This window comes from Excalfactoria chinensis, chromosome 7 (assembly GCF_039878825.1).
Source record: "Excalfactoria chinensis isolate bCotChi1 chromosome 7, bCotChi1.hap2, whole genome shotgun sequence".
Taxonomy (NCBI): domain Eukaryota; kingdom Metazoa; phylum Chordata; class Aves; order Galliformes; family Phasianidae; genus Excalfactoria; species Excalfactoria chinensis.
Window position 1 is genome coordinate 18,225,358 of NC_092831.1, and position 25,971 is coordinate 18,251,328.

The 25,971-nt window shown below is 37.5% G+C and overlaps 1 long non-coding RNA gene across 2 annotated transcripts; it reads right to left on the minus strand.

Moving 5' to 3' along the window:
• Positions 1-477: 477 nt before the first annotated feature.
• Positions 478-17,664, minus strand: LOC140254636 (uncharacterized). 2 transcript variants are annotated; one of them, XR_011904272.1, is made up of 3 exons: positions 17,578-17,632; positions 2,081-2,202; positions 478-611 (listed from the first exon to the last, which is right to left on the minus strand). It is a non-coding gene; the product is annotated as an uncharacterized lncRNA (long non-coding RNA). The 2 variants fall into 2 exon arrangements; XR_011904273.1 differs by lacking the exon at positions 478-611 and adding an exon at positions 16,981-17,030 and having other exon boundaries at positions 2,096-2,202; positions 17,578-17,664.
• Positions 17,665-25,971: the final 8,307 nt, after the last annotated feature.

Genomic DNA, 25,971 nt, shown 5'->3' on the forward strand with positions numbered 1-25,971 from the left:
GATTATAATTTAAAGCCAAACCAATGTAGTCTGAAAGCAAACTAGAAACTTTAAAGCTGTTTAGTTTTTAAATTGAATTAGCAGTTATGTCAGAAAGTGAAAAAGGAAGAAGCACAATCTTACAGACAAGTAAGTTGTTTCCCTGAGTTACTTATAATTTCAAATAAATAAGCCAGTAGTTTGAAATTCTATCAGTACAGGAACTTCTTGACATTTCCTAGGCTAAGAATAGTTAAAAAAAGAACAACAACTAACCATCAACTAGGAATGTCACAAAAGCAGGAGAAAAGTATGAAGTGAATTCAGGTTCAAAAACTCATTTAGTTTCTTTAATAGGTAAGGCTGAGTTATGTGAACAATAATTGTGTAAAATAACACGAAAGTGGAAGGTGGAGATAAAAACAAGGTACAATTTAGGTATATATTATAGACAACAAAACAAAAACAGAATAATTTAGATCTGCTACCTACCAAGAAAATTTTTCAGCACGATGCAAGGAACCATCAAGAAAATATGCCATTTGCAAGCTCTCTTGAGAGAGAAAAGAGGAATCAGTTGTCCACTGCAAGGAGTATCTGCAGCTATGCTAGATGAGTAAGCAAATGGCATTCTAAGAAAAAAAGAAAGAGAAACATTTTATGCAAATGCTAAATTCACATCAGCACCTTCAGATAAATTATTATCAGTAGAATAGCTTTAAGTGTGTGTGTGTGCGTGTGTGTGTGTGTGTGTATAAACAACAGTGGTTAGGGCTAATTTTGGGAAGTTGAAATAAAAGCATTCAGTTTTTCCTTTGAAGAAAAGTCTTCATTTAAAAGTTTTTAAGAGGACAAAATAACTGTAAAGAAAATGCTTTACATTAAGACAGATTTTTATTTATTTATTTTTAAGAAAAAGTGTGAGAAAACCTATTCCACTTAAACAGTTGTGTTTGTTTTGTTTTTTTTTTTGCATTTCTAATTTGGCTTTTGAATCCAATTATGCATTGTCCAGATGTACCAAGAAATAACTATCTAATGACCGAATTCTTTCCTACCATAACCCCTAAAGTAAGTGGCAAAAAGAAACTCACACCCTACAAACCCAAGAAAATAAGGAATCTCTCAGAAGCAATCACCAAACTTTGCACTACTGCTATGAACTATGACCGAAAAAATACATTGCAGGAGAGCAATTTCCTCTTCAGTGCCTGGTGAATAGCAGGCACCGCCTCTTTCTGAACTGAAGAGAGATGTGCCAGCCACCTGTTCTGAGGTATTATCTAATTTGAAAATTTCTGTCAGATGTTTGTATTCAAGTGTCACTCAGAATGGTTCAAAGAATTTCATTATCTGCTGGTGAATTATCACTGTATCAATGGTACTACTAAGGGACTCATCTTGACAGTTGATTGATTGATTCAATTAGACACATTTTAGATGTATATCAGTACCCTGTGGAAAGATAAACAAAATGCCCATTCCTTTTATTGGTAGGTGGAAGTTCCTAGTTTAAGGGGAGCTGAAACCAGCCTGGCTGATTTCCTAGATTTCACAGCTGGAGCTACTTCAGAATTACATTCCTAGGCTTTCTGACTGCAAAGCTGCTGGCTTATTTTGTGCTTATTTTTGGAGCAGAAGAATGAGAGGCTATTCATGATGGCTTTTTAATTTAGGAAATACCATTAACAAGTTGCTACTAAACTAAAGGACTCTCAAATAAATGCACTCTGGAAACAAACTTAAAAGATTGCTCCTGTAACATTACTTACTTTCTAAATATGCAGGCCACATTCTTATAGTAAGATTCAATGTAGACATAACCATATAAGGGATGAAACATTTGTTTATCTTTATTTAGGAAGAAATACAGTACTACTAGTGGCCATAAAACAGTTCATTCCTTCAAAAGATTCTGTCCTGACCTTCAATGCCCCCTTACATCACTATCCTCAATATTTTGCACTACCATTTTAAATAAGGAAAGCATCTCAGGGATTAATTCAAAGTACACTCAAATCACAAAAAAAACCACTTTTCTCTTGAAATAAGTGTGCTTTTGGTGAGGTTTGGGTTTGTTTAACAGCATCTGCATACTCACTTGACACATCTTTGCCTCCAAGCCAGTGCTGGACAAGGGGTTAACTATCACTGACAGAATTGGGAACAACGAGCTGGAGAGGCATCAGCAATCCACTGGCACTCAGAGGGCAAGTCCCAAACCTAACAGCACAGGAAAAAAACTGGGTGGCTGTCAAGCATGCTGAATCACAGGAAATTAAAGAGAGCTTCAGTTTTGTTATAGACTTTCTCCACACTGGAATTTAAGCCTCTAATCATGGAGTTACATCAAGGCTGAGCCTGGAAAGTAATACTTTAATATGGTCATAACAACTACAGTTAAGGTTACAGAAAAGCTGATTACAGCAACTTGTTTTAAACATGAAAATAAAACCACAGAGCTGCTCACATGGATGTCTTATGGGGTGAACATATGAGTACAGAAAATATCATAAGATATAACAGGAAGGACAGTAGAATCAACTAGAATCAATTGTGCCTCAAGGCACAATCTAGCTCTGATGTTTTTCTTATACCTCTTGCTCTCAGTATGTATTCACACCCCAAACACCAGACAGCTGGTGATCACAGCCCTGTGGTGAAGCACGCTAGCAAAGCAAACTATGCTACATCCAGAATCACATCTTTCCAAGGAGTTATAAGAGACTTTGGAGGTGCCTGTCTCAAAACTTGGACCTACCAGTAAAGAGCAAGTCCTGGTGTGCTGCTCATCTGTCCTATTTCCAAGTCAAAGAACAACCTGATGTGCCTTTGCAAAGGCTGCTTTAATGATAGGAACATGCACTGGAGGATTTTGGCAGTGAATCTTTCCAAGGAGTCTTTCCCTAGTACTTGGGTTGACATACCATACTACTGAGCTTATTTAAGCAGCTGCCAGTTCCTTAATATCAGAAATAGAAAAATATTCCTCATTCCAAAGCCTGTAAGCTTTTCCCCCAAAATTACCTCTGTCTGAGATGTAAACCAGGCAACATTCATCTTTGCAGTAATAAAAGCTCAATAACTTGTTTACTCATGCTTTAATTCTTTGAGAAATAATTACAGAATCACAGAATGACCCAGGTTGGAAGGGACCTCAAGGATCATGAAGCTCCAACACCCCTGCTTGGCAGGGCTGCCAGAAACTTTTTTTTTCTTACTGTTTTCAACATTTATTTTTTGTTCTGAAAGGCTTTTGAATACCACCTAAAGTTCAAACTTTAAATGAATAAAAAGTACGTTGGGAAATGTATGAATCATTTCACATTCATTAGTTTGATTTTAGATTTTTTTATTTTTATTTTTTTTTTCCCCCTGTGTTGTGAGAGCCTTGCACACAAGGATCTAAGTCCCAGGCTGTCAGGAAAGATACAAAATCAATTCCATTAAACTAGCATAACCCTTAAAAACTATTCCAAAAGCAGTATCTTTGAAGCCTGTGGAAAAGAAGTTGCACTGAAATAAATAGCAATATGCCATACTCTACAAACAAATGAAGCTGCCTTTACTTAACATTCAGTTCACATAAGACTTTACAGATGTTCAAAATGTGAGTGTGTTAACTCTGCTAGAATTAGACTCTCCACATTTGGCCTCACCGTGTAATTGGGCTCCTCTGTGAGCCATAAAGACTTCATTCTTATTCTGCAAACTGTTTACATTCTGAAACTAAAAAAAATTGCACAGGGATTCTTTAAGTCACTGCCTCTTCAAAATAATATAGTGCGATTCAAAACTCCTTCAAATCAGTGCAAATTTACTTAGTCACATATTCGTGGTGATGAAATTCATGAGAAGAAACTATAATCAACCACAGCTGTGGCCCTTGCTGCGTTTCCCACATCTTGTAGCCTGATCACTAACCTTGACTTTCTGTAAGCTGCTTCTGGTGTTTTTAACACCATCAGGATAAAAACAGTCAAACCAATCTTCTCACTTAAAAATTAATTGGAGACACAAAATAAGAGAATCTCAATTCAGAACCAGATGATTATTTTTTTTTAATATTTTTTTTTTTTTTTTTTTTTTTTTTTTTTTTTTTTTTTTTTTTTTTTTGTGGTTAACTGTTAAGGAAAACTTCAATCACTGAAAAACTACCAGCTTCCCATGGTAGTTATTTCTGCCTCTGATAGTGTCATACAGGGGAAAAACAGTTATGGAAAATATCCCTGAAAAGGAACACTTAGATACAGTTTTGGTTTAAGTCAATATGTACATCTGGGTTGTCTCTGTTGGGGTTACAGAGTCCCTGGTCTAAGGAGCAGATAGTAAGCCTGAATTTCTACTCAAACACCATTTTACGCAGTAGGTGAAGCCATCAAAGTGGTCTCATCACATCTCAATGAGAACTGTCATTCCATGGACCACATTTCAATTTACTTCCTAGATTTTCTATGTGTCCCATAGCTTCATTTTTTATCTTTGTCAGAACCTGTATTTTACACAATTTTGGAGGTTTCTTTCTGTTAGGCAGTCATTTCATTAGCCTGTCTAGACCACAATGTGAGGTCATCATCATACCATCTGTTAAAATTGTTTGTCTTAGTGTTTTCACAACTCAGTTCAGCTCAAATGTTACTAGAACATCCTTATAAATGAGGGCAAACCAGACTAAATCGTATATCCCAAGCAAACTACAGGTAACAGATCTACTACTGCAGGAAACAGTACTATTTAATGGCATACTGTTTAATCATCTCTTTATTACAGATGTATTTAGAATCCATGCTGATCTTATAATATCTTCATTTTCTTCCTTGAATATAAAATCAACATATTATGGATGAAATGAAAAATGATCTCCTTGTTTCTGTATTACTTCTGTACTCAATTTTGCAGTCTAAATACTTTAAAAGTAGAACAGATTACTTTGTACAAAGTATCGAATATGTAGTCACCTCTCTTTGATCTGATTAGTTCCAAGATAGTCTCATTCCACAAACATTAGAAATAAGATAATCTAGATAGAAATTTAAGAATGCTGGCACCCTAATTCTTGACATTCTGAGTTTAGTTGAAGTAACAGCAAAAAAGCAACTAAAATTTGAAGTGCTTTGCAGTAAGGAGACCAATAGGTATTTCCTGTTTATGATTTCATCCAGGTACTCCCTTCTGCAGGTACAGTTAAAATATTTATTCACCCACCACTGGCAGATAATTCAGCTACAGCAGTGAAAGCTTCTTCTGCACTTGTTACTCCCACTCTATTCCGGAATGACAATTTGCAAAATGAGTTCATTTCCCATTCTCATCTGGGCTTTTAAAAATCCTTTCTCTTAAGAATTTGATCTAATATCACAAAGCATGAGAGAAGACAATTTTTGAATAATGCAGTGAAATGTACTCATTAGCCTCTAAGAAGTACTTCAGTGACTGCACTGAGACGACTGAAGTATTTTCAAGGCTAGAAATGAGCCAAATAACAGCAACTTCAATTTTTTTCAGAGGAATTTCCTGGGCCGACAGGTGAGAAGACTTTATTATATATGAAGATGTATTTCGCACTACTCTTTACAGAGAACAAAGAAGTCACTGCTGTTTTCTCTATTCTCTGTAACATTTATAATTTGTAACCACCAACGACACAAGAACCTGCCTTATGATCTATGGAGTACTCATTCCTCTTGCATTTGCATAGAATGATGCAGAAACAGTCTTTGCAGCGGCACACCTATTGCCATGTGCCCACTTTCCTCTTCGACTATTTCCCAGGCATCTGCCGATGGCTATCATCAGAAACACTATACTGGTCATCTGCTACTGCTACTGGCTATAGTTGGAGTCAGGATCCTGGGATGATCTCATTAAGTTATTCTGGTGCTTCATCATTCCCTGTTTCCCCCCCCCCCCCCCCCTCCAAAAATAAAATATACACTGGGTTAGCAAAACAGGATGGGATAAGAGGGAACGAGTTGAGATACAGCTCAGCCCTATACTGACTTGGAGCGAAAACTCAAGCAAAGCTTTTGAAACCTACAACTAGAAGTGAATGAAGGCACAAGTACAGAGACAGACCAATACACAGGAGTCAAAATATTTACAGATGGATAGCCTTGGCTATCCAAAGTGAAACCATGGACATACCCTCCACAGGAAATAATCTGTTCAGAACATAGACTGTTCAGGTAGAGGTTAAGATGAGAAAAGGAGTGAATTCACATTAAAGTCAGCATGTTTGAGTGACATGGAATTATTTAATTTATAGTACTGGTACAAATGAGGAGAAATGCTTGTAATCTGAGAACAGATTACAGAAGAAAAAGCAAGATTTTGATGTTCTTATTGACTCTGAATTGTAACTTGCATTTACCAGTCCACAGCCTCAGTGAGATGATATGAGAGGGAAGGCATTGCTTGGTGCATATTGCAAAGACATCAGTTCTGAAGGCCAGTATGGACTGATACCATTTTTAGGAGGCTATGATTTTCAACTGGCAGGAAATGAATGAAATGAGGAGGAAAAAAATTGATTTTATGCCAGTGTCTGGGATCTCTGTTCTGCCAATTCACTGTCATCCACTACTAGCAGATGTGCTATAAAGAGAGATGAAATTTATTGTTAGCATGTTGCTTGACAGCCAAAGCCAATTACAGAATGAAGAACTGAGCCTTTTTAATAAAAGAATTTGCATATGGAAATTACATGTATTTCCATATAGTGATAAGTATTTTCAAGCTGCTTAAAAGAAGGCTTGACTACACTCATTTTATGTTAGTATGCATTAGCATAACTTCCTAGTTCATGCACACCATAGAATTTTTCAGTATAACGTTCGAGTCTGGTAGGTGATTTCTCACTGCCTATATACATTATGCTTCACAAACATTTTCCAAGAAAGAATACATTTTTATACCTCACATTAAAAGTACATAATTATTGTTGGGAAGAGGTTTATTTTTTTTACGCTACAGAAAGTGCTGGCATTTCTTGATTGAAAAATGTCTAAAATCTTGTTTGAAAATCAGGCCTCAAAAACAGTCTGAAATGAGTTGTGAGTGTGGTGAAAAGAAGACTGAAGGAAAGCATAATTACTACTTTCAAGAATTCAAGGAAAGCATTACACTACTTATTTCTTGTCCTTCTCTTAGTGGGTATGGTAACACACTTAAAGCAGTAAGGGAGACTTGGATTATATGCTATGGAAAGCTTTCCAGTAGACAGAAATTGTGGAGCACATGAATAGATTGTCAAGGGAAACTTCCTTGCTGGAGTCTAAGATACTCTAAATTCGTTGTTAAAAACCACTGATCAAGTCTGATCATCTCACTTTCCAGTTACTGCCAAATCCTGTACTCCAGCTTCACAATGGCAGGTTTGCCACACTAGATACATTCAGAAAGCAGCTGCAAGGGCCATTTTCACAGCCTGCTGCTTTGACTGTGGCCCTCCACGACTGTGGACCCTGATCACTTCAGCCAACAAAGTAACCATAAACCCCAAGGCAGAAATTATCTCTATTCTGTGTTCACTTCTCGTAGGCGCAGTTCAGAGCCTCATTATAATTAACAAAACAAGAGTAGAATAATAATATTAGATAGTAGTGCAGGTTTTTTTTTAATTGTTGTTTTGTTATTTATTTTGGGGGTGAAACCAAAGTAAACAAAGATGTAAATTTCACAAAATGCTCTCAGATAGAAACTATTCAATGTTTGCTCATTTTTTCAACTTACTTAGCTCAGTAAATGAGAAACTCACTGCAAACTGATGAAAGAATAATAAGAAATGAAAAGGAAAATATTTGTTAGATAACCTCTGCCTTTAGGCAGGTTCTTGTGATGCATTTTCAAGCAGAACTAATTTCTAACAAAGGTTTCTATTTGTTAATAACTCCTAAGACTGGCTGGGGAGTGGTACAAGAGGAGAGGAATAGGCATGAACAAAAGCAGCTTTTATATTCACAGAGAAAATTTTGGATGTTTTTCAACTTTTACTTAAAACCTTTTTTGTCTGTAAGGGATTTTTCTTTTTTTTTTTTTTTTTTTTTTTTTTTTTTTTTTTTTTTAAATAATGAAAACTCAGATTTCAAAAGATGAGAGATACATTTTAGAAAAAAAATAAAATACTCATGAGAGCAGACTGCCACTGAAGAACAGCTTTGATAGCAAATATTGGACCCTGCATTTCAGAACCATCTCTGAGGAAATTATTTCTATTTTCAACACACATTGCTACTTCTTTTAACTTTGCCTGCCACCATGGACTAGAATCACAGCACTGCACCTGTGCCTTCCCCAAAGTGCCCAGCCCCTGTTGTGCTTAGAGCACTGCACAGAAATGGCAGCCATATATGAATTTTTGAGTATTATTGAATTTCCAAAATATAATTGTGCTATTGCTCCCTATTGTAAGTATTGCAACAGTAAAATAATATATTCCAAAAGAGAGTCAAGAAAAAGCTAATCTGCCAAATAAAACTCTGTGAGATTGTTTTTTCCAGGATAACATTCTTTGTAGGTCTGCGAGACCTATGCTTATCTCTTGTAGTATACCACTCAACTCTCTCCCCTGCTATCCCTACATAGCAGCCTCTCCTATGGAAAAAATTATAATTTTACTACATCTCACTGATTTTGCTGGATATACCCACAGCTTCAAAATGAATTGCTGGCTGACTGTAACAGTCTGTTCCAGCTGATTCATTCTGTTTTTCATGAAGAGCACTGGGAAAAATCACTAACACTGTGAAGCCTTCATGCAGTAGGTAGATATCTGTGCTCATGTCACAAATTTAATATTAAGTGGAAGGCAAATGAAAAGCAAGGAAATGGGTAGGTACATAGGTTAAAGCAAACAGATTAGTCACAAATTGACTGCAGTTGATAGTCTGTCTTACTGCTCCATTCACATTGACTAGGGTGTCCATGAGTGCAATATTTGGTCCAATTTGAGAAGGCTGGGCTTCTAAACTTCTGTATATGTGGATAGTAACAAGCTGCCATTACTTTATAATTTGAAAAGAAAAAGTGAATAATTCCTGAAAGGTGGGAGGTGGTAACAAAACATTCCATTATTCAGGCTTCCCTTAATAGGTGCTGTTTACTAGGTTGAAGAGCAAAGTGAAAAAATACTCAGTTTAAATGACAAACAAGCTTTCAAATTAAGACACGTGTGGACTTAGTTAATGAAATACACCAAAATGCCTGGTTGCTCGGTGTTTAGACCTAAGTACTGAAAGTTTCTGGAGTGACTTACACCCTTTCTAACTGAGGAAACTTATCTTGCTTTATGGGATATGATTATGTTACTAAACAAGAGTAAATCACATAATATAAAAGAAACATTTTGTTGCAGTCGTTGGAAAAGTAAGCATTTCTGGGTTTTGTTTTGTTTTACTGGCAAGTCAGCATAATGCTCAGTCAAAGGGGGGTATCTTCCCCCCCACTCCAAAACCAAAGCAAGTTGTTACAGCATACTCCTTATGTATCAGTGGATTTTAGAATCAATTATTTGTGTCAATAATTAAAAAGAATTTAAGATGGCTACAGTTTAACATAGATTTAAGCAGGCCTTTGTGGCTAACAAACAATGTGAGCATTGAACACGCATAGAACACAAGTATGCACACCCAATTACAGAAGAACTGACTTTGAATAGGAACTTCCAAACATAAAACGCATTAGCAAAATAATACCATTTTATAACCAATTTCTGACCGTGACACATTTTCATAATGAAAAGAAAATTAGGGGGGAAAAAAAGTACAAGACTCAGAAGACTGAGTCAGAATCTGATCTGGAGCTGGCAAATATCCAGAATGTTATAATTGATTTTGGTATAACTGAGATTAGAAAATCTCCCACGTAGAGCAATAAATTGACCCAGCCGATGAGAAATATAATTCCAACTCATTTTGTGATGGGTATGTGATAACACTGGTGAGCTGTGCAAAAAGCTTGGTAAGCACTATGCAGTGCACAGCCATAAAAATAAATTCTCAGAGCAGCTGAGGTTTCATGAAGGAGATTGAATTCAACAAAGTATCTTTACATCTGAGTAGGAGGCAACAGGCACAATCTTTTCTTCAAACAGCTCCAGGATGCTAAATAGCACTGATGGGAAGCAAAGATGCTGAGCATGGAAGAAAGATTTCTGTGTTCTTTTTATGGAATGTGAAGTGCAACCAAGCCAATCATTTCATTTTGTATTATCTTAAGTTAATGTGTTAATTTCTTTTGAGACACCCACTGGCAGTGAAAAGTGTCTGAGTTGGGTGGTAGGAGGAGTGAGACTTATTAACATTTAAATAGATGTATCTGAGCAGTAAAATGGATATGCTAAGTAAATGGGTGTGCCAAGGAAACATTCTACTAAGCGGGCTAAGAAGACAAAGAATCACCTGATGAAGATGATGAGAGTCAGATTCCAAAAACAATTAGAGCTTATAGAAGCAAGTGTCACCCATTATTTTGGGTAAAAGGTGCGGCACCAGTAATTTATATGATGGAACAGCAATTGTAGCTGTCAAAAAAAAAAAAAAAAAAAAAAAAAAAAAGCAAATTCAGGAAGGAGGAATTCCAACAAAGTAAAAAAACAAACAAACAAACAAAAAACACAAAAAAACCCCCTCTAAAGTATCAACAAAATAGAAACATGGAAATTTAGAATATGCTTTCAGTTGTTTCACCACGGCCTGCAGACTTGCACTAGCTGAAGTGTCTGGAATCTGCACAGGTTTTGAAGCTACCATATCCCTGAGGAGGGAAATTGAGAGAAGAGCACGTAAAGACATGAAGATCTGAAAATCCTATGCTTGCTGCTATCATGAATAATCAATAGCATGTATGTCCTACCCTGTGGCTCTGAGTCAGCTCCCATTTGGTTCCCTTTCTGCAGAAAGAGTTGTGAGAAGGGTGATGACACTGGAGTCCTCTGAGACCCAGACTCAACAGCTGAGGAGCCACTACAGGGTGCATCAGCATGGATGGGAACAGGTGCACCAGTGAATTTGGAGCTGATTACCTTCCTCTCTTATAAAAACTACTTAGATGTCCAGCATCATATAGATTATAGCAAGGACATGCTAAAGTAGAAGTCTCCACTTTCAAAGGGTTATTTTCCCCTTTAAGTCAAGTACAGCAGATGCTTATGGACATAGCAACAGGTTAAAATAAACTTGTGGAACCTCAGGGAAAGGCTTAAACCAGAAGCAAAAGGAAGGAAACATTTCCAATGAAGAAAGAGACAACTTTTGTAGCAGATATGGAAGATTGCCAAGCAGAGATCTGCCACAACAGGCATTGGAAGTCCACAAATCAAAACGCCTGGGAAGCACTGCAATTACTGCGCCTTGGTTCACCTCACATGCTGCACAGTTCAAAAAGCTAAATGTCTATCACATGTTTCTTGAATAGCACGACAACACAGAGTTCCAGAACTGTTTCTAATAAGAATGCTTAGAAATAGACTCGTAAGTATTAGCAACTCGTCAACTCTGCTTGATTACAAACAGAACAAACAAAAAACCCAAAGCAAACAAAACAACAAAAACCTCCGACACTTACAACATCACGTGAGTTTTAGTTCATAAAAATACTGCATAAGGTCTTCACAATTCAGAAATTAAGTCTTTAGCTTTTTATAGGTCAGTATTTTAGGAGCTTTACTTTAGTATGCTAGTGGCATTTAACTGTATTAACACTTTTCCAGTTTTTAGACTTACTTGTAAATAATGAACTTACAGCAATGCCAGAAGATTAACTGTTAAAGAATCAACAACCGATACCAGTAGTATAAGGGCACACAACAATAAGTAATTCTACAAACTACAACTTCAAAGGTAGAAAGCAACACTCAATTAAAACACCCTATAAAGAGGTCTTCCTGAGAACTCCTTTACCAAAAACTGCTCATAGAGTTGCTCAGAAAGTACGAGTGACTTTCTTTTCCTTTTTAACTTATTACTCAGTATTCAAATGTAGTACATACAAGGGCTGCTCTGAAAGTAATGCATCCTATTTTCTTATGTTGGCTCACAATGTCAGAGGTGGATGTATGGCAGTAAAGGCTGAACCTGGCTGTGAATACTCCATTACAGTTGTTGCCATGTGACAGATGGCAGCAGAGGGCACTCTGACAAAATGGCATCCAACATAGAAGTGCATATGAATTATTATGCTTATTAATATTCCTAAATGGGTAAAAAAATCCCAGTTCCTGACAGATATTTGATCAGAAGATTACTGTTCTCACACATAACCTATGAGCTAATTTCTACATAGCCTCTACTTTTAAAGGCAGATGAAAGAAGAACATATGATCCGTGGTTTGTGATTGGAAGAATTCTAGCAATTCTGTCACTTCATTACAGCTATAGATGTAAGCACTGAGGTGCTTACAGGTTATTTCCAACTTAAAGAGTACGACCAGTGATTTAAAGTACTGTTATACCTATAACTACCAGCAGTTTGACTATGATCTGCATCACAAAAATGCCATTCTTCAGTTTTCCATTTGCAGAAAGATCTAATTATACTTGCGAGGCTCAGACATTTTCAGAAGCCAAAAACATTCCCAGCTACGTTCCTGGATTCTTGGCTGTGCTGCAGCTGTTTACACAGCTCCACTATTGCATACCCAGAAGCCAACATAGCTAAACATGGAGAAACTATCTGGTGGCCAATACTGGTGCAGGGCTGACTTTCTAAATGAGTCAGCCTTGCTTTTACTCTATAGGTCTCTATAGATCCAGAGATATGGAGTGTCAGAACTGCTTTAGAGACACTACAGGACCCTGCAACATCAACATGGCTGCTTTGAGAAGGCTTAGAGGAAACTGCACAGAAAGGTCTTAGAACTCCTTCTGGGTCAGTGGGACAAATATTTGTTTCTACCTGCTGCATACGGGTACTGCTGAGAAAGAAGCATAACAATAAGGTCACAGTACACCTTTTTAAGCAAACACCACAGCACTGTCAATAGTCATCAGGCCGAGCTATACAGAATCACTTTAGAAATGCCTAGAATACAGAATAATCATTTTCCCCTATTTGTATCACTTGTTGTCTATTTTGTGAAAGAGTTGATAATGAAAATAAAATGTTACCATTTAAATACAGATAACTATATTTTCCCTTTATAGCATGACATAAAATATGGCTGGAAGATGTGTTTATTCTTGCAGGAATCAAGTAACCTCCACCTGGAAAAAGTGTAAAATGGAATACGTTTTTACAGTTCACATGGCACATGAGGCATCAGTGACTGGATGTCTTGCTTTATGTCACACCCAAGCACAGTACAGCAACACATAATTTTATATGTCAATTGGATTCCAAAAGAAATCCAGGTTAATTCCATAGAATAAATGAAACTTTTATTCTTGTGGTTTGCAGTTCTAGAAACAAAATCTCTGTTTTCTGTTGTCTCTGGTTCAGCAGAGTAGGGATTGATGTGGTTTTGTGGTTTCCTTAATTGTAGTAGGAACTAACCAAAATACCCACTTGGTCCTCTTGCTGTGTCATTCTCTCCATTACATTTGTTGAGTCATTACTGCACATTACAATATGAAAAGGAGAACTCCTAGACACTTTGTTGTTGTTCCTACTTTCATTATATTTAACTTATCTTTTACAGAAAATTTCAAGATTGCACTGTATATTCAGGTGTCATCACTGAGTCTTAACACATCATAGAATTATAAAAATGTTGAAGATTAATCTCTGCACAGTTTGACAGATAAAAGCAGTGGAACTCCTGGCATAGAAGGGTATTCTAGGAAAGCATCATTGAGATCAAGAGCAAAATTTCCAATAACACAAGAAAGAGAACACAAAGGAAACTTTAAGATTCCCAACTCTTCGCAATCCAAAGTTAATGTAACTCTACTTACAGACACATCAAACCAGCTGTGAAACCCTCTGGCAAAGTAGGTGGTCCAAACTGGAGAAAATTAGCCTTCTCTAGTTTTCTGCTGTTCTCTGAACTCAACTAAGAAAGGCTTAAAAATGTAGATATGAAGGCCTGGTATTCCTGATGACCCTTTGCAAGCACATAAATGATACTCATACTTTCAAAGGTTAAAATATTTCTTCATCCAGCAAATTTCCTTCTTGTAAGTGCAAGTTTCATGTGAATGTTCTATTTCATGTGTATGCTGAAGTAAAATTAAATTGATTGCCAAATCAAACTCTTAATAAGTAGTCAGAATTAGAGCTGCCTACGCAACATTAATGCATTCAATTTTAGTATTGCCCAGATTATAATGTAATTTATAATTGTAGGATCATATATTTTCCTCTTAATTTAATTTACTTGGGATGGATTAAGTCAGAAAAAAAAGTCTGCAAATGCTAACATGAACTACATATTTACTAAATCCATGAGTTAGCTGAGCAAAAGAGCTAGGATTAGACATAATAAAATCTTAGAAGATTATGAGTTTTGCTTAGGGAGAGATTGCTGTTTCCTTAAGGATCAGAATGTAGTCTTAGACACACATACATAATTTCTTATTATTATTATTCTGGGATAAGGAACAACCACTGAAACCCCTTTCTGTGCCCTCCACTGAGATGTCAGAGCTGAAATACCATCTCCTTTTGCTCCTTCTACCTTCTAATATTAATCTAATAGACATAGCTTTCCAGATACTGATAGTATGACCTAAGTTTGATTCAGTGTATATTTTGTAATACCAGTAGTACCCATTTGTCCCCGGAACCATCTCCTAAATCCACTATCAGATTGTTCCACTGTCAGACTCAGACCTTCTTTGTGGGACCCACAGTCCTGTCAAATGCTGTGACTGCACTGCTGCCCCTTTGTCCTCTCTGCCACCAAAGGAGACATAACTTTGAGGACTAAGCTTTCACCAGAAACAAACTGGGACTGCAAGTGCCTTTACTGGGATATGGAAGATGGCCATCAGCACTTCTCCTTCAACAAAGCAGCAGCTGTTTGGCTCTGAAGAAGCCTTTCTTGGCCAAAGCTGGACCCTGCTCTACCCTCCTAAGAGCAGTAACCTCTTTGAATGACAGAGGTTTGGTGAGTTTGCAGTAATAGAACATTTCCATGAAAACAATTATCTCCTTTATAGTCTAGTTACTGCATAACAGCTCAGGCAGAGTACTAGGCTAGAGATAGTGCATTCTTCTGAGCACCTCACCAGCCTGGACCAGAGACTGAACAAAATGCATCTGCCTGCACCTGCTGTTCCACACCAACCTGCTGTGATTCCCATCAGGAGTGCTGAGCACTCATTTCTGCACGTCACCAGGTGTGCTGAGCTTCCTGGCTTTTTTGAAATGGCATCCAACACAAACTGTAATTTGTGTTTTTGCTCCTAAGGAAGTTTCTATGTCCCCTTCAGAGGATGAAACAAACAGTACCTTTCAGCAGCCAGAATTTTCTTCCAGTAACATATGAAAAATATTTTTCTTCCTTATGCTGGATTCAATACTGAATTTCAGCCTTGAAATATCAACTCCTTCTCACCTGAGTTAATTTATATTTGAAGTATTACTTTGCCTTTTCAGCATCTTAAAGTTTTCATTAGGATGTTTACCTACTTCTCCAATTTATGTCTGCTCATTTGTATTTCTCTGTATAAAATACTGAGGCCGCTTTAGTAAATGAGCAACAAATGAAATTCATTTCATAAATGCACTACCTCTTTTATGAAGTTAATAAAAGTTCTTCAGGTTCATAAACTTTTATTTGTAAAATGAAGTGACTATATTGGATTTTTTTTTAATCCTTTCATGAGGTTCTCTCCACCCTGAAAATGTACAAAACCTGGCTTTTTAAAAATTTAACATTTGTCCTTTAATCCACTTAAACAACATTTATTTATATATATATATATATATTTTTTTTTTTTTTTAAAAAAAAAAAAGCTTGTTTCAGCCCCACCTCTGTTTTCAGCTGCTTCTCAGCAATGCCTAGTTCTTGTAATTGCCTGCTTCCATCCACCCAGGTGCACCTCCATGTGTCTGCCTGGCTCAGACATGTGCGGGTAATTGGCCATGCAGGTGTCCTTGTTCAGAGTTACCCACTGTTCCCACTTAGCAGCCTTGTATAAAGGTCAAACAAATCAGTTCAAAAGGAAAAAATATTTCAGAAGCAGCCATTATAGAAGTATATTTGGGTTACAATGGTTTGACAGAACTGTTCAAGTACTAGTTTTGAACAACCCATGTGCAGGTTCTGTGACCTGTTACTTCAAGTGCTGAAGCATTCCAAGCACTCTGTAGCACTCTATCCATATGAACAAATTGCATATCATTCCAGTTGCGAATGTTTCTGTCATCTGGCATGCAGATGTTTCAGACAGGACAATATGAAACAAAATAGCTACAACTAAAATTTTCACATCAACGTGACAAGCAATTTGTAATAGAAATCTACTGCCTGCTCTAGACGATTAGGCCACATGAAAACATTATTTGTGTAATCTTTTATTCTGAGCTTCATATCTTAATTCATATATGTTTTATTCCAAGCTAAGCAAAACTGGGAAGTGGCATACATACACATCCTTGTTCCATGCTGCTTTCTCTATTGTTTTTCTTTTCTCTGTAAAACCAGCAGGAGAGGAGCTGAAGCACTATCAAGTCAGGGTGGCAATGTAAACAAATCAGAAGAGCAATTTATTGTTTTACTTTGCATGGGTACAATGCTCCATACACATGCAGGGAAGGGAAGACTGCCTTTCAGGTTTTACATAAGGGTTTGACATGTAAACACATGCCAAGACAGCTGTATAGTACATGCAGCATAAGGGTAAACAGCAAATAAAAAAAGTGGGTAAACTTGCTTGTTTGGTATGTGTGTGAATAGCATAAACACCACACCGCTCACATTAGGCATGCTTAAACTCTGCTTATTTGCATTTGTTTTCATCTAGATCACTCCACACAGATGCAACTGCAAACATATATTTAATAACACCTAAACAGCATAACTCAACCCCTCTGTAGACAAACACCTAAAAAGGCACTTACCAAATAACACACTGCTGTTTCCTAGAAGTATTCCTCCAAATTGAATATATCTGCAGAAGTCCAAAGACTAGCAAAATGCTAGAAAGGTTGAATAATGGAATCCTTCAATTGTTGCCCTCCCTTCTAAATCATAAACCTCTGGCTTTGGTCTGAAAAACTGCATGGAAATGAGCACCACTAATGAGAATCTGTGAGAAGTTTGGGGCTTGCCCCTCTTGAACACAAATGTGAGAACTTCAGCAGTAGAGCTAAAGAGGGCTGCTGTCAGCCCTTCTCAGAAACAGGGCCAGTCAGACAGCCAGCTACTACTGCTCAGCATCATCACAGGGCTGGCTGGGGACACCAACAGGTATGGCACTGCTCTGGAGTATTTACATGCATGCATTTTAAGGTAATGGCAGGCTTAGGCAAATAGAAAAATGTATGTTCTAACTTACATTAGTATTCATTAGACAACCAAAAAAAATCTTTATTCAGCCTGGTCTGTAGTAATTGGATAGATCAATGCAAAGAGAAAGGTGCTATAACAGAGATGTGATGACAGAAGAACTAGCATGCTAGAAAGGTGCTATAAAAGAAATGGAGAAGATTGCTCACCCATGCCAGAAGATTCTAGGTTTGCAGGGGAAAGCTTCACCAAAAGGAGATCTTCAGAAAAACAACCTTCCTCAGTGGCAGTCAGCCCTTAAATGAGGTCTAAGGGAGACACAGCCAGGCTCCATCCCTTCCCCTCACACAGCTGAATTGCCTTCACCTGTGCTCCTAGGGCTGACCCGCTCCTTTCCTCAGGTGCTCAATCAGTGGTTCAGGTTGTGACTCAGCAGTTCCCATACACTGGTTGTTGTCCACTAATATTTTCTTTTTTGATGGTCTATTCTCTCAAGCATTGTTAAAACTCTGATCACTTTAGGAACTAATCGCTACTGGAATATATTTTGTAAGAAGTGAAGATGCACCTTTCACTAGGCTTTTTTGCTTCAGTACAAGCCTTGTTTTGAATAAATACAATATAATTTTTCAAAAGAAACAGGGCATTTCTCACAACACAATGCAATCAAAGGATGGAGTACGGAATACTATCTTAAATGATTTATGTTTTTTTAAGGTAAGTCTTAATACCAGATTGTTTTCAATTAGTGGGAATAAGTTGTTTCAGCCATCTTTAGATTGAGCCTCAAAGATGTAATTTACTAACACATATCTGGCAGGACTTGGCAAGTGGCATACCTATGAATTCTTCACCTATGCTGAGGTGGTACTTGTACTTCTGGTACTTGTTCTATATCACTGGACACACTGGAATGTTTTTCATTGAAGAAAGTAGGACAACTATGTGGGTTGTCTTTTTTTCTTTTTTTTTTCCCCTTCAACTAGAAGGAACAAATTAAGTGCTGGATTGTAAACCATCTCCCTTTGACCTCCATCCATGACTGTGTTTCTGACCTTGACAGGCACTTTATCACTGTACTGCTATAAAGTAAGAATGAGATATATGTGACACACTGGGTAAATGGTGCCCAGCCACCTCACAGTGATTCTTTCAGTGTTCTGCTCTTGTCTCCTCTGCAGGAGATGAACAATTAACCCAGTGCCTATGTCACTAGTGAGGGCAAGGGGCGGGGGAAAGTGTTCTCATTAATTAAACAAGGAGAGGAAAATGTTGAGCCCATTATCCTGGAAGGTGCATACTATAGAAATTGTCTTAGTCAATGCAGATCTCAGTTTCAGTGTTTTATGTATAAAATCTGTGTGCCTGCCTGAAGCACTGTGATTGAAACTGAAGGAGGAATTTAACCACTCTCATCTTCTGTTCTAGTGACACTGAAACTGGATGAGAGGGTTTCTCTCTGCAGCCCTGCTGATGCCCAGTAGTTCAGACAGTTTTCAGAAGAAAATGAGAAGCTTCCTACAGAGATATTTGAGGACTGTGGGATGTGGCTTCTCACTGCATTTTAAGAGATACCTGTTATTTGATGAAAATTCAGATATTTTCTGTCATGTGCTGTGCCTGAGTCCAGTAACAGGACAGGACACACAAGCAGTCTTGAGTGATCCAGAATGCTCATGAGTTCTAACATTAACAGCCCTTGTTACTGGCCTAGAGACTTGTTTTATCATGAGACTGATGCTTATCATACTGTATGATACAAAGGGCTGTGGCTTCCTCAGGAAATGGAGGTAGACAAGGAGATAAGCAATATGCCCTGAGTCATCACCTGCCTGTCTTTGAGGACAACAAGGGCATGGTGCAAGCTGCACTGACATCACTGGTAGCGTATGGATTCAGGACTTCATTCCTAACTCCATCACTGATACACTGCAGAAGACAGGCAATTAGATATGCTTTGAAGAGGTGTTCTAAGGTTAGTTCTATCAATAGTATATATTTTTTTCTGATATGTATATTTGTATATCAGAATTTATGATCAGTGTATTTGTAAATGGTGTGGAATAATATTTTGTTTCAGTTTTTTGCAAAGTTGCTGCTGGTTAATGGATGATGCGATTTTTTGCAAGTTGAAGACTAATGATACTTCTGTCCTGAATAAAGAGTTGGATTGGGATTTTGTATGTGAACGTACTTAGCCTGGAAAGACATTGAAGCAAACAGCTTGTTAATCTTCACTGTACACATTTTTTCAGAAAAGATTTGCTGTTAGAAAACTCAGAAGTAAGCATTTTACAAAATGATTAAAAGCAAACTCCACTTTCCAGCATCCAGTTTATAATTCCTCTGTGATTCATAGGTCCTATTCATATTACTAGTTTGATTTCCTTACTAGCTTTTATGACTCAATTGTTTTTTATTTTCCAGTCTTCCTGTTCTCACCTTAATTTGTAAATCTGTGGTGCACTTCCTTATAGTAGGCTCCAGGGAGATTAAACAAAAAGTAAAAGTAGAAGCCCAAATCCTGTTCCGTTGCATACAGTAATTCATGTATAATATAAACAGTGGTCACCTCTATAAAAGATTTCAGAAGAAATGCACACATCTCTGTTAACAACTGACACATTGGAGGGCAGGAATTTGGCAATACACTGGCATGTGATATTTTTGTTGTATATGATATTTGTCTTGTATGTTACTCAGGGGAGATAACAATAAATGTAGCAGGAAGACAATTTCCTGACATGGAACTTGACACAGTGAGGCCAGACAGTTCCAAATATAGAAGAAATGGATTTTTTTTTCTCAGATGCCCCCTCGAGACTAAATAATTCTCCTGGTTTTCATGTGTGACCTCTGGAACCATTTGGTTTTATGGAATTCTATTATTATCTGTGATTAAAGTTCACATATTGTAGTTAAATACATGTAACTAATGTAAAGAAACATGTTATTCTTAGACAAATCAGCCAATATTGAGTTATGGATTAAAATCAGAAGGCACAGACTTAGGAACCGTATGTTTTGATTCATCAGTGTTTGAGAGGGCTTGAAAAATTCTTGCTTCTGTAAACAGTGAGATACAAAACCTGCTTGCAGGTTTTGCAGTCAATCTCCAGCCAGAAAGGATTCCTGTCAAGTGAAATATTAACCAAAAGGAATGTAGTTTTCATAGGGCAGCAAGCTCTTGGCTTCAAGTGAACTTTAATGCAGAGTTAAAGTGACCATTTAATAACATATATGCATCCAGAGGATTGGATGGCTGTCAGACCAGAACAGGATTATCCTATCTTTCAGCTATAGTTTACTTGTTTGTAACTGGTCTGGTTCTGCAGTGCCAAAAGATATTTTCCAGCTGTACAGTAGCCAAATGCCTATGGCTTTGCTTGTGCTGTTGCAGCAGGCAGGTGTTTATATTATGCAAACTATCACAGCAGTTGATAGCTTTATCATTAATCTGAATATTTCAAGATAGAAAGAGCTCAAGGAATATTCCCTTCAGTTTTATTTTCCTGGGGAGTGGAATCTCTTCTACAAGTTATGTTCTTCATAAGTAGGCTCAGATTTATATTGATTGGGTCCACAACAGTAAAGGCAGCCTGCTGAGAGTGAAAGGTATACAGTCCCAATTCCCATTCCTTCAGAGCACGTGCTAGATCTGCTAGCAGGTGCCAAGTTTAAGCTACATCCATTGAACCAACCCATCAGATACTTGTTACTACAGGAAATGCTTTTTAGGCCCCAGGAGGCATTTGTGTTAGAATGCCAAAAAACCAGCAGAACAACTCATTCCTTCCGACAAGTGAGAAAAGCTAGGCCTCTAAACTACAATCCAAACCATTATGTTCAAGCAAAACTGGGTGTTTCCCTGATTTATTTTTTTGTTTACATGAAGGCCTGTATACTAAGTATAATTTTCTGTCCTTGGGCTGTGATCAACTCTGATGTGCTTTACAGGTGTTCCTTTGTACAAATGGAGGAGGCTGATGTGCTGGAAGTCACAACTGTGGATAATAAAAACAAACAAACAAACAACTTTTTGTTTGTTTGTCTGCAGAGTATGTTTCTTTCTCTTAGCACCCTTTCTTCCCCAATAGCTCAGTAGCACAGCCCAAGTATAGCTGTATGACACAACCACAAATTGAAGCGTTCCTTTCTTATCCAATCAAATCCATTCTTGGTTGTAATCTGGAACTTAAAACCAAACAGACTTCAAATGAAGTCCTTCAAACAAACAAAAGAGTTCCTCTCCAGGGAGCCCTGTGGTAGTTCCAGATCCTCTTCAGAAGAAAAAGGAAATCAAATCAAACAAGCACATGGGGATATCTCAGGCCTCTGGCACAGCCAGCAGACCCAACTTCCCGTAGAAGTTTTCTTGGCTTGAGGAAAGGCATTGAGATTTGTGTTCTTTTCCCTTTCCTACTTCGCCTTTTCTGGAGTCAATGGGCTAAAATCCAACAGCACTGAGGCTCCTTTTTGGAGCACACACTTGAGCCCAGTGTCACTTACTCTGAACTTTTCTATGGTAATATCCCCTTTCCTTGTCAGCTCAAAACAAAACAATGTCCTCCTGAACATCTTGTTTCATTAATACATCAGTGGTGTTTTGTAGTTATTGTTTAGTTGTTTTTTTATTTTATTTTATCTTAATGAGTACACTTATACAAAACTATAGCTATAGAATCACTCAGGACCCTTTGTCTGTCTTTCATTCCAGTGGACCAGCACTATACTGATAGAAGTTGATATACAGAAGCATATTCCTTGTTGCAGTATTCCTTGTCAGGAGGAGACAGCTTGTGTTTTCCCTGGAGTAATGGAACTTCCAGAACCCTTGTGAAGGCACACTGAATCCTTCATCAGAAAATAACAATTCCACTTAAAGATTCTTGTATTCATATACAAGTGAATCAAATAGAGGAGACAAACTTCCAGGAATGCTGTAGAGGAGAACGTGGTGCTTTAAAGCTCTTTGGACACATGAATTTTTGGCTTTGGAACAGCTAAACTTGGGCACTTTTCATAGTTGACCAAGGAGTAGATTGATTTGCTGCTTTTTGTGGTAGGTTTCTTTCCACTTATAGGCTTCTGCAGATTTGTTAAGACTAACATCTTTTTGACTAGGAAGTTAAGCAGAGGGAGATGGGAGGAGGTAGGCATTACATCCCAAATCCTATCCACTTGCAGTGCAGAAATGTCTTTCAAGCCTAAATGATTCTGTTTGAGTATCTGAATAACTGATCTTTTTTATTTTCCTCCAGAGAAAGGCTGTTTCTGCCTAACTAGTTCCACTTTGATGTTGGTGTAAAAGCACACACAGACACACCCCAAAAAACAACACAGTGGAGGTGACTGATGGATAAATTAACTAATTGGACTTCGCTTTGCTTAGATATAGGACATAACCCAGAACTTGTAACTGGGAGCACTAAATATACGTACAATAAACAAATATGAGAATCCAAATTTCAAAGAGATTCTATGACCTCCAAATTCATGGAAATGCATCCTGTTGTTTTGTCTTCAGGATGAACTGTTTATCTTCTATCACAATTTTTTTTTTTTTTTTTTTTTTAATTTTTGTGTGTGTGTGTATGTGATCTGAATAGAAACGCATTCTGGCTAACTATGCCAATAGTTACTCTTGCTATGAACATGCGTACATTTTATTGCATTGGGCTGTTTGCCACTTTATGTAAGCTACACCAGCTGCTCTTTCTACTGCACAACACATTACTGTATGCAGCATTCTGCTTTCCCCCAAAGCATATAATGCTTTGTGAAATCCGGATAGCTAAGTCTCTAGAAAGGAATTGTAATTTATATTTAAACTTTGATAACTGAGAACAGAAACAGTTTTGAAGAATATACTGAAAAGCTGCTACTCTAAAGGAAGATTGTGGTTGTGGGAAGCTTTTTTATAATAATAATAATAATAAAAATAATAAAAATTACAATATAGATCACAGTGAGTGATCTATATTATTACATTCTTTTCCTACTACATTTTCCTAGCATTTGCTGGTTTCCTTAAAATTTGACCTATAGCAAACCATGATGAGAAATATTAATAATAAACTTAAATACAGCGCAAATTTCTACTTTGTTTTTTATGGCACAGAAATACACTGAAATCAGTTCAAATCTACTTGACAATAAATCCCCTGAATCCTCTTTACAGCATTTCTGTGGCAGGTTTCATGCTCTGTTTTCTTGGTAATCTTCTGACAGGAAAAAAAGCATTATGCAAATAAAAATTCCAAATGGTACTCACAGTGGGACAATACAACACAATTTTTCACAATATATTGGGTGATATAGGTCAGATCATGCTATCTAAGAACTAAAATGTGTTCCTTTCCAAAGGTGGAAACTTTTTCTCAGCTATATTAAAAAAAAATAATAATTGCGTGTGGTTGTGATGCAGCATGGCTGCAATGTCATATTAATTGAAAATTTAAGCACCTTCATTGCTTAAGCAGTAGTTGATCTTTGCTGTTTTTGACTAGATATTTTTTAGCATGGTCATGGGTATAAGTCTGTATAGGAAATGATACTACTGCAGCAGGAAAAAGTCAAAGTATAATTGGTCTGATGGTGTACAGAGAAGTAACAAGAATTGCTGGTAAGGATAGTAAAAGCTCAACAGGGTTAGAGAAACCTGCCAAATCTCCATTCCCACTGCAGGGACCTCCTGCCGCTGCCAGTGAGTAAGGAAAACAGATGGTTGTTGCTTTTGAAGCCACTAAAGCATTAATTTCTCTGCCTTTTGTGTATTTTTTTCCTCTTTCCCCTCAAGTTTCCAACTCCTGCAGTAGCTCTGGGAGCAACCAGACATTGGTAGACTGGTTGGAAGGTAGCCACGCAGGCGGGTGAGTTTCAGCTGAAGATGATGGCTGCTTTGTTTTGTTTTTCCTTTCCCCCAAACTGCCTCTACAATTTGGCAAAGGGAGGTCAGGATTAGAAATAGTGGGACTGCAGAATCTGCCAGAATCTATTAGATGGAAAGAGGCAGAGCTATAATAAATGGGAGATGGAACAGTGCCAGCAGGAGTGTGGACACTGGGGTTTGGATGCAATTAGCATGGCTGGCCAAACATACCCTAGCACGGACACTCACAGTCGCATGCTGAATAGACTTCTGTGCTTATTTTCAGTGGGGTATAGCTCTTACCTGTAGGTGGGGGCCTTGATTTTTCCTCAAAATCAGCTATGATGTGGATTCTGGTATGCACATAGCATGCGTCAGCTAGAATTGGGTGCACAGAATGCTCTAAATCAAATATCTGAAGCTAAAACAGAAGAGTACGGATGGAAAAGAAATTACTGCTAATTTTAAGTTTGTTTCCATTGGATTTCAGCTACTCTGAAGGACTGTGGGACTTTTTCCCCTTAACTTTCTGGAACTTCTGTTATGTTTGTGTGCTGGTAAGAAGAACAAAACACCAGTTTGAAGGATGACAACTGTGTAGGATATTTAATTTTTCTTTTTAAACAAGCTTACTATGGGAGCTTGGAAAAAGATTCAGGCTTGAACCAAACTAGCAATACAGTGAAATATGTATGTATGTTGACATGCAGAGTAATATTGGCACATGACTGATTTGCCACCTATGTGAGGAGAAAAAAATCTGACATTGTGCAAGTTTTTCTGACTGTTGATCTCAATCAATGAGTGATTCATGCTCTTGACAGATGTTTCTGATTTAGGCCAATGAAAGCTTATGGGAGCTTTTTCTGATGCTTTGAGGGAAGAACGCCAAGCCAATCAAACAAGCAAATTTGGAGTTTGGCTTCAAAATTGACTGGCAAAGCTGGATGATTTCCTCTTGCAAAAGTTGTGTGTCATCATTATTCTACGACAACCTAGAAATTTGATAATAAGTACTGACATGCTATTTTTGCCATCTCCTGCATTTAATCGTTTAGACACTGTCGCTATCTACTGAGTAAGATACTAAAGGCAGTTATTCAAAAGTCCTCTCTGGCTTGTCCAAAATAGCACACAATTCCCAAACCAGCAAAATAAGATGCATACAGCTGCCCTAGCTACGTGAGTAATTGTAATTGTAGCAAATATTTTTAGACACAGACACTAAACAAGCTCAGGATGACTGTGCTAGCTGCTATTTGCCTTTCTAGAATTCTTGTTATTGTCATTAACATCATCAAAACAAAGTAATGTGGCTCACTAACACAGGCCAAGCACAGCTGAAAAGACCCAGGTCAGTTAACATAATGTAACAATAAGATCAAACCCATGGGGTTCATCATCAGAAACTAGACCCTGATTTTTGTCAGCAACATTGCTGTCACAACTGCATACACGCTGCAAATTTTCATCAAATTTCACCTGACTGATGCTCAAGTCCAGTATTTGTCAGATTTTTAGATCCGATGCAGGGTGCGAAACATAAATGAACATTTAAAAATGAGTGGCAAGGGTTTTCCTGGCTCATTAACATTAATACCATTGCCTAGTGGAATTTGAAATAAGAGAGGTGTTGCTTTGTTACTCTTGGCTTTCAACAGCCTTGAAGTTTTATTTTTTATGTTCAGTAGACACTAGCTATATTCCCTTGTGTGGAGAACTGACATTCTTT